The sequence below is a fragment of the Mytilus californianus genome, unplaced genomic scaffold, assembly GCF_021869535.1.
Source record: "Mytilus californianus isolate M0D057914Y unplaced genomic scaffold, xbMytCali1.0.p SCAF_19, whole genome shotgun sequence".
Lineage (NCBI taxonomy): Eukaryota > Metazoa > Mollusca > Bivalvia > Mytilida > Mytilidae > Mytilus > Mytilus californianus.
The window spans coordinates 662,778-670,298 of NW_026262667.1; the positions used below are offsets into that span (position 1 = coordinate 662,778).

General features: G+C 32.5%; 1 protein-coding gene across 1 annotated transcript in view; it reads right to left on the bottom strand.

Moving 5' to 3' along the window:
• Positions 1-6,686, bottom strand: part of LOC127727024 (protein FAM135A-like) — a 57,516-nt gene extending 50,830 nt beyond the window's left edge. The window contains exon 1 of the mRNA XM_052234412.1: positions 6,571-6,686. The gene's annotated coding sequence lies outside the window, so the exon portion shown is untranslated. The remainder of the gene's footprint in view (positions 1-6,570) is intronic.
• Between the last annotated feature and the right edge of the window lie 835 nt (positions 6,687-7,521).

The window sequence follows — 7,521 nt, forward strand, 5'->3', positions numbered from 1 at the left end:
TCATCATTACATTACCCTACAAAAAAATACAAACAATTTGATGATTTGTTGTGCCTTCCCTAAAACCCTACTCAAGAACATCCGAGTCTGAAGTATGTATCTTGGTAGGGTGAGTCGTCACTCTATAGACCTTGTGAACTTCCATGTACATGTAAAAGTAACAGGTCAGCTTTTTCGGTCAAGTCATATGCAGGACCAATATTCATATCAAATTAGCAGATTAACAAGTCTTATTCTGCTATGCATGTATTAAACAAACCCATCATCATAAGCATTGGCAGAAAATTGAAAAACACTATTTCAAGTATTTGACTTAATTCACATATTTGAGATGATAGTCAAATAAAGCACACCGAAGGAAGAGAACAATATGAAGAGAGCAAGGATCCAGAAACAACTTTGAAGGATAAAGCCCTCTTTGCCAGTGAGGTCAGTTTTTAAGTAGCAGGACAGGAAAACTGAGCAAAGTGGCCTTCACAAGACTACATATGCATGTATTTAACAAATAATCCAATACCTCTCTTAAATATTGTCTAACCGTACAAAAATGCACAATTTTGAAGATCTTGTATGCAAGTTTCCCGGATTTTTCATAAATTAATGAAGCATAAAACTTCCTGAAGTTTTCTTCTGATTATCAGTTCTGAAAAGTGCAATTTGAAACTTAGCAGACAATAATGAGCCTTAAGAGGAAGTACTGCAGATTATAAATATGCAATATTTTTTTTCTATTTTACATGTGTTCTATAAAAAAATCATGATAAAGGTTCAAAATTTTACACAGAAATAATTTGTTTCTTATAATGACTGAAAATATTTAGACAGCATTCCAAATAAGTCGGTAGAAACTTAAAATTCTTTATTTTATCTGAATCAGGCTAATGTATATGTATTTAATTAAGCCCAATCTAGCTATATACATGTGGAAATGACTCTTACATGTATAAGAGAAGCCTTACAGTACTTAAAATGACAATTTAATCAAATTAATAACACATTTATTCACCTGATGCAGTATTTAGTTCTAACATTGCTTCAAGTGGTTTTAAGCTTACAGAAAGACCCTTCGTCACAATACAAATTTGCAACATCAAGATTAACAAGAAATGATTGTAACAGGATGCTGTTACGAAGTCTCCCAAACGAAGCTTCCATAATTCGTAATTCCCAGGGTCGCCTGACATTGGGCAAAGTCCAGTGAAAATTGGTTTGGTCCAGTAAAGTTATATGCATTAGTGATGCCTGGGGACTAACCCTGTATATCATTCAAATTATCTTGGCATGACAAACCAGAATATATATGGTTTAGGGGTGGGGATCTTGACCATTTACAAGATATTAGAACTTTCTCAAATGGCAGGGGGTCGGGATGACCCCTGGGGACTAACCCTGTATATCATTCAAACCATCTTAGCATGACAAACCAGAATATATATGGTTTAGGGGTGGGGATCTTGACCACTTACAAGATATTAGAACTTTCTTAAATGGCATGGGGTGGGGGTGACCCCTGGGGACTAACCCTGTATTTCATTTCATGTGCTGTATCATGACAAACCAGAATATATATGGTTTAGGGGTGGGGATCTCGACCATTTACAAGATATTAGAACTTTCTCAAATGACAGGGGGTCGGGATGACCCCTGGGGACTAACCCTGTGTATCATTCAAACCATCTTAGCATGACAAACCAGAATAAATATGGTTTAGGGGTGGGGATCTTGACCACTTACAAGATACTAGAACTTTCTTAAATGGCATGGGGTGGGGGTGACCCCTGGGGACTAACCCTGTATTTCATTTCATGTGCTTTATCATGACAAACCAGAATATATATGGTTTAGGGGTGGGGATCTCGACCATTTACAAGATATTAGAACTTTCTCAAATGGCAGGGGGTCGGGATGACCCCTGGGGACTAACCCTGTCTATCATTCAAACCATCTTAGCATGACAAACCAGAATATATATGGTTTAGGGGTGGGGATCTTGATCACTTACAAGGTATTAGAACTTTCTTAAATGGCAGGGGCCTGGGGGTGGTGATGACCCCTGGGGACTAACCCTGTATTTCATTTAATGGGTTTTATTATTTAGAACATTTTCAAATAAAAAGATTGTGTCTATCACAAACGGTTTTCAATTTATAATCATTTGAAAATTTTTAAAAATAAAATCCCATAGGGTTCTATAGTAAAACCCTCTTTTCTTTTTGCCCCTCAAAGTACCCCTTTATAAACCCCATTGCACAAACAAAACCCTGATTGCACCACTAGACATGTTTGTCTAACATATTGTGAAACCCTAAGTTAATCTGACAAGCGGTTTTGGAGAACAGGTGCGGACAAGTTCAAATTTAAAAGCGGCGGAAGATGAAGAGGAAGAGGAAGATGAAGAAGAATAATAATAATAATAATAATAACTGAGCAAAAACAATAAGTCTTCTCAAACTTCATTTGGGAGACTTAATTATCAAAGGGAACAAACCAGTAGGTTCACCACTGAACACCACCGAACACATTCATATACATGTACCATGTATACCATCTAACATATGTAAACATACTGTTTTCATTTTTATTTATATATTTGACAAACCTTTTGAACAAGGACGAATAATTTTATACATAAATAAACATATTAATAAGAAGTGATAACCAGAGAACCAAAAAAGAAGTTTTCTGGTCATACAAGGGCTGTTGTCAGAACAGTACACTTTCAGTCTTACATATTTTTACATATAATTTTTGTGATAATCTCTCATTAAACAAGCATTCTGAGAGTATTGCATGGCAACACATAGTCCCCTACCGGGTAAAATTTCATTATACTGGAACAAAATGCTAACTTGTTCTATAACTTGTCATGGTGTAAACAAAAAGTAAATATCATGTCAATATCTTCAAGCATGACTAAAAACAGTGTGGAAAACTGATTATATGAGTGATTTTTTCAAGTCCAAGGACCATAACTCTGCAAAAAATCATTAGACCGAAACAAAAATTTGAACTTGATCTGTAACTTGTCATGATAAAACTATATACCAATTATCAATCAATATCTTATAAGCATGATGAAAAAAACATTAGATATGATTAATAGTTCTCTAAAATTAGATATCATGTAATTATATAATACAGTGTCAGTGTTCTCCCCAGGATTTTTGGATAGCACCAGGGTAACGCGTGTGAACAGCTTGGTGAAATGATTCATACAATCAGTTGTGTCGCGTGGCGTCGCTATATTTCTAGTTACTGCAGTTTTTATGTCTCTTGTTTAGTTTTAATACTGTGGTACTGTGTTATGTCAGAATATTATTGGTTAAAAAGATCAATAAACAGTTTGTATACTTTTAATATTTTTTTAAAATAAATAAAACATGATTCATTACATAATATTCATCTAAATTTAAAGTAAATAAATCTTTTATAAAATCCATGATCAATAAAAATAAAATATCATTCAAACAGGAACATATATATCATGTATATTGTTAGATATACTGTTCCCAGATTCAAAAGAGAACAAAAATGTTCAATTTAAAAAACCTTTCTAGTTTCTAGAAAGAAAGTTGTTGTATGTGAAAGGATTCCTGTCATAAGGAGATATAAAATTAATAAGAAACAAAATTGTGTAATAATCTGAACCAGTTTCTATCTTAAATTTTAATAAAAAGAAATTTTTCATAAATTTTAAAACATTTTGCCATAGATTTCATGAACATGTAAATATTAGCCTTTCTTGTCTTTGGTGATAATCAAACATATATAGATACAGACTTAATACTGCACTGAAATCCAAATCTTTATTTGTCATGATCCATTTCAAAAGAATTGCTAAATCTATAAATTTATCTTAGGTCTATAGATCTATAAGTAACATATTCAATGTCAACAACAAAGTCTCCCTATTTTCCCGCCTAAATGACAGGAAGTAGATATAAATAGATTTAACATGTGCTTATGGATTAAAATTGCAAGATCACTTCTGTTATTCATTAATGATCATATGGATATATATATCCAGTTTTAAGGTACAGTCATGCATTTTATTTATAAAATAGAATAGATTGCAGTTAATTGTAAATAATCTTGAATATTCTACGTGAACTAACTGGGTCATGTGATCCTTCTCCTTTGAATTACTTGTTGACAGTTTGAAACCGGAATAGCATGCAATAACTATGTCATAATTAAAGATAAATTTGGCCATGGTTTAATCAGAGACATATAAAACTATATAATAAGTATTGAGCTAACTTTATAATGTACAAAATATGTACCGCCGTGTGTACAACTATCGGGTCAACACGGTTTGTGTACAAAGTATTTGCCGACTTGTCAGGTGGTGAGTGAAGCCTTAAAATAGTTATCTTTGATCATAAAGTTATGATCTCTAAATTAAAACACAAAAGAATCATGTAAAAAGTGTTAATTACATCGGTTAAATCCAATCAACAAAGGTTAACCTCATAAAGGTAAATCAATCACGTGGTGTAAACAATATGTGTTGAACTGGTTTGAACTGGTCAAATTTCACCTGGAATTTTATACCGCACGGAAAAGATTTAACAAATCGTTTAAAACTTTACCGATTTACGATTTTTTAACTGAAAATTTTAGCACCACAGAGAAAAATTATACATCGCGGTAAGAACGATACCACCACGGTGAAAAATTATACATCGCGGGCCCGCGGTCCTTTAAGGGCCTGTGGAGAACACTGAGTGTATATCTATTTTCAAATTATAATCAAATATAATTAATAGTTCCAAATATTTTATCTTTCATTTGTCACAAACTAATATAGATTTGTAACTTATCTATAAAATGTCAACAACTTTTATCTACACAATGTAATGTATTGAAATATATACATTAATAGAAATAGATTATTATCTAATTAAAGGATTTCTCTTCATAATTTTTTTTTATATATATATAGCATTCAGAAAATAAGTTTATACTAAATAACAAACAAACCTGCCAAAAAATTCTTCAAATAATTTAACAAAGAATGTCTTATAAAAAATGAGTTATCTCCCTTTGTACAGAGATATGGTTTAACATAGTACTCTAACATTAGAAATGGTCCAGAGTTATGGTCCAAAACTCTGGAGTAAATCATCAGACCGGAACAAAATTCAAACTTGATCTATAACTTGTCATGATAAAACTATACACCACATATCACATCAATATCTTCAAGAACGAAGAAAAAAAGTGTGGAAAGCTGATTTGCCGGACTGACAGATGGACAGACAGACGGACGGAGAGCAAACCTAAAGTCCCTTTCAACTTCATCAGTAGGGGACTAATAAAATGTCTTTTCACTAATTTGAATAATTTGTTTCTTTTATTTGTAAAGTAAAGAAATTAAGATGATATAAAATGATATATATATCCAATTGCAAACCAGGAAAAAAATATGTTACTGAATACGGAAAGTTTATTTTTGATTCTCAACTACAATGCATAATGCACAAAAAAAGATATAAAATGATATTATTAATTCGTATATTTTAACTAATTTGATTTGTTCAGGGATAGTCACATGTTAAACTATATTTCCGAAGGTAGATAGAAAACGGCGAATAGCAAAAAGCATATTGCACGGTTATTTTTAGAATATCTAAAAACCGATATAATTTGTGACTTGAAAAAATTCCAACAAAATCAAATGATCGAATTTATAACACTGACGATTTTGATACAAATATCGTCGGAAATTAATAATATAACAATTATAGCCTTTGTATGAGGTCAATACAGGATATATCGATCCAAAGAAGTATATCGACCTGGGACTTCGTCCTCAGTCTATATACTTCTTTAAGGTCAATATATCCTTGTATCAACCTCACACAAAGGCTATAATTGTATAATATGATTAAATTTTTTACCATTTTATTGTGGAATTGTTTTCCTAAGGGGTTTGTGGTCTTTTAGGGTGTAAGGTGGTGTTTGGCGATGTTCAGTGGTGAAAAGACAAACCCAGAACAAACCAGATAATAAATGTATTTCCATTCTCAATTTTATGAAACTTTTTGAATTATAATTTTTGATATCATACATCATTAACTTTTGCCTTGTGACATCAGACATTTTCTCCGTTGACTAAACAATTCTAACTGAGTTTCGCGATTTGCACCAAACTAACATAATGTTTATTATTTGCAACCCAAAATTAAAATATAGTTGACAATTTTACTAGTTGTCCAAAAATTAATTCCAAATATTTGATGTGCCATCATGTGGTTTCTAGCGGATATTTCTGACTTATTTAATTAAAAATATGACACAATGTTTTGTACCTCAAGGAAAACAGTTAGTAATCATCAAAAATCTGATGGATAACTGGATACCATAAGAAGAAAACATGTTCTCCTCATTAGTCTAAAGAGCATCTACCTATGTCATAGGCTATGAGGCTATGATCCCCCATGTACAACGTCAACAAGTACATGTGTAAATGTATTCTATATAAATTCTTGATCAGTGACACACAGAATTACGTGAGAGTATCGACAAAGTAATCCTAATAAACCATTTTATACGTTTGTATTTCACCTGAATTATCGTCTTTGGTAATGCAAAACTAACAGAAGTGCTTCTACATGATAATAATTCTTGGTCTCCTGATCATAACAACCAACAATAGTTGACCACCAAATCCATTCAATCACTTCCGGTTATCATGCGTAATGTTAAATCTGGTCCCAGATCATGGTGAAAACCAGTTACTATCGCGCTTGTCTCCCTTAGACCTTATTTTCCGAAGCAAACATTTATTTTGCTATCTTCTGCAGACTGGGCAAAAATGCGAGTCAAAATGCACATCAAAATCCAGGCAACTTTTTAATTTTCTGAAACATAAACTACATATAACGAAAGTCGAGTTGCGAGTTACGAGTTACGAAAGTAGAGTTGCGTCTGATTTTTGAAACAGAATCAGTTTCAGGTTTACGTCGCATTTGATAAAAAAAGCATACATGTACCCCAACATAGATATACATGAGGAAGGGTCCCGGTATTTTGATTACAGGATTTGAAAGAGTTGTGTGATACTTATTTATAAGAGTCTATATGTTGCAAAGTCACGCACGCTTAAATTTCTTTCATGAGAGCGACATTGTTCATTTTCTAAAATAAAACAGGATATACTGTAGATATAAGACAAAATGTATACCGTACTGAACAATTCAAGCATTAGAAAATAAATCATGTAGACAAATGAAATATACTTGCAAATTATCGACATCTCACAGAATATGGCACTGTATTAGGCCTAAAGTAAATACTTATCAAAGGTACTAGGCTTATAATATTTTCTACGCCAGACGCGCGTTTCGTCTATACAAGACTCATCAGTTACGCTTGAATAAAGGATATATTCATTAGCATACCGGGCAAGTGCTAACTCTTCGTCTTTCGCAAAGGTTTAGGGTGATAAATGCACAATTGTACATTTAACTTAGGAAAATATCTCATGAATTAGTCAGAAATGTGATATGCTATGTG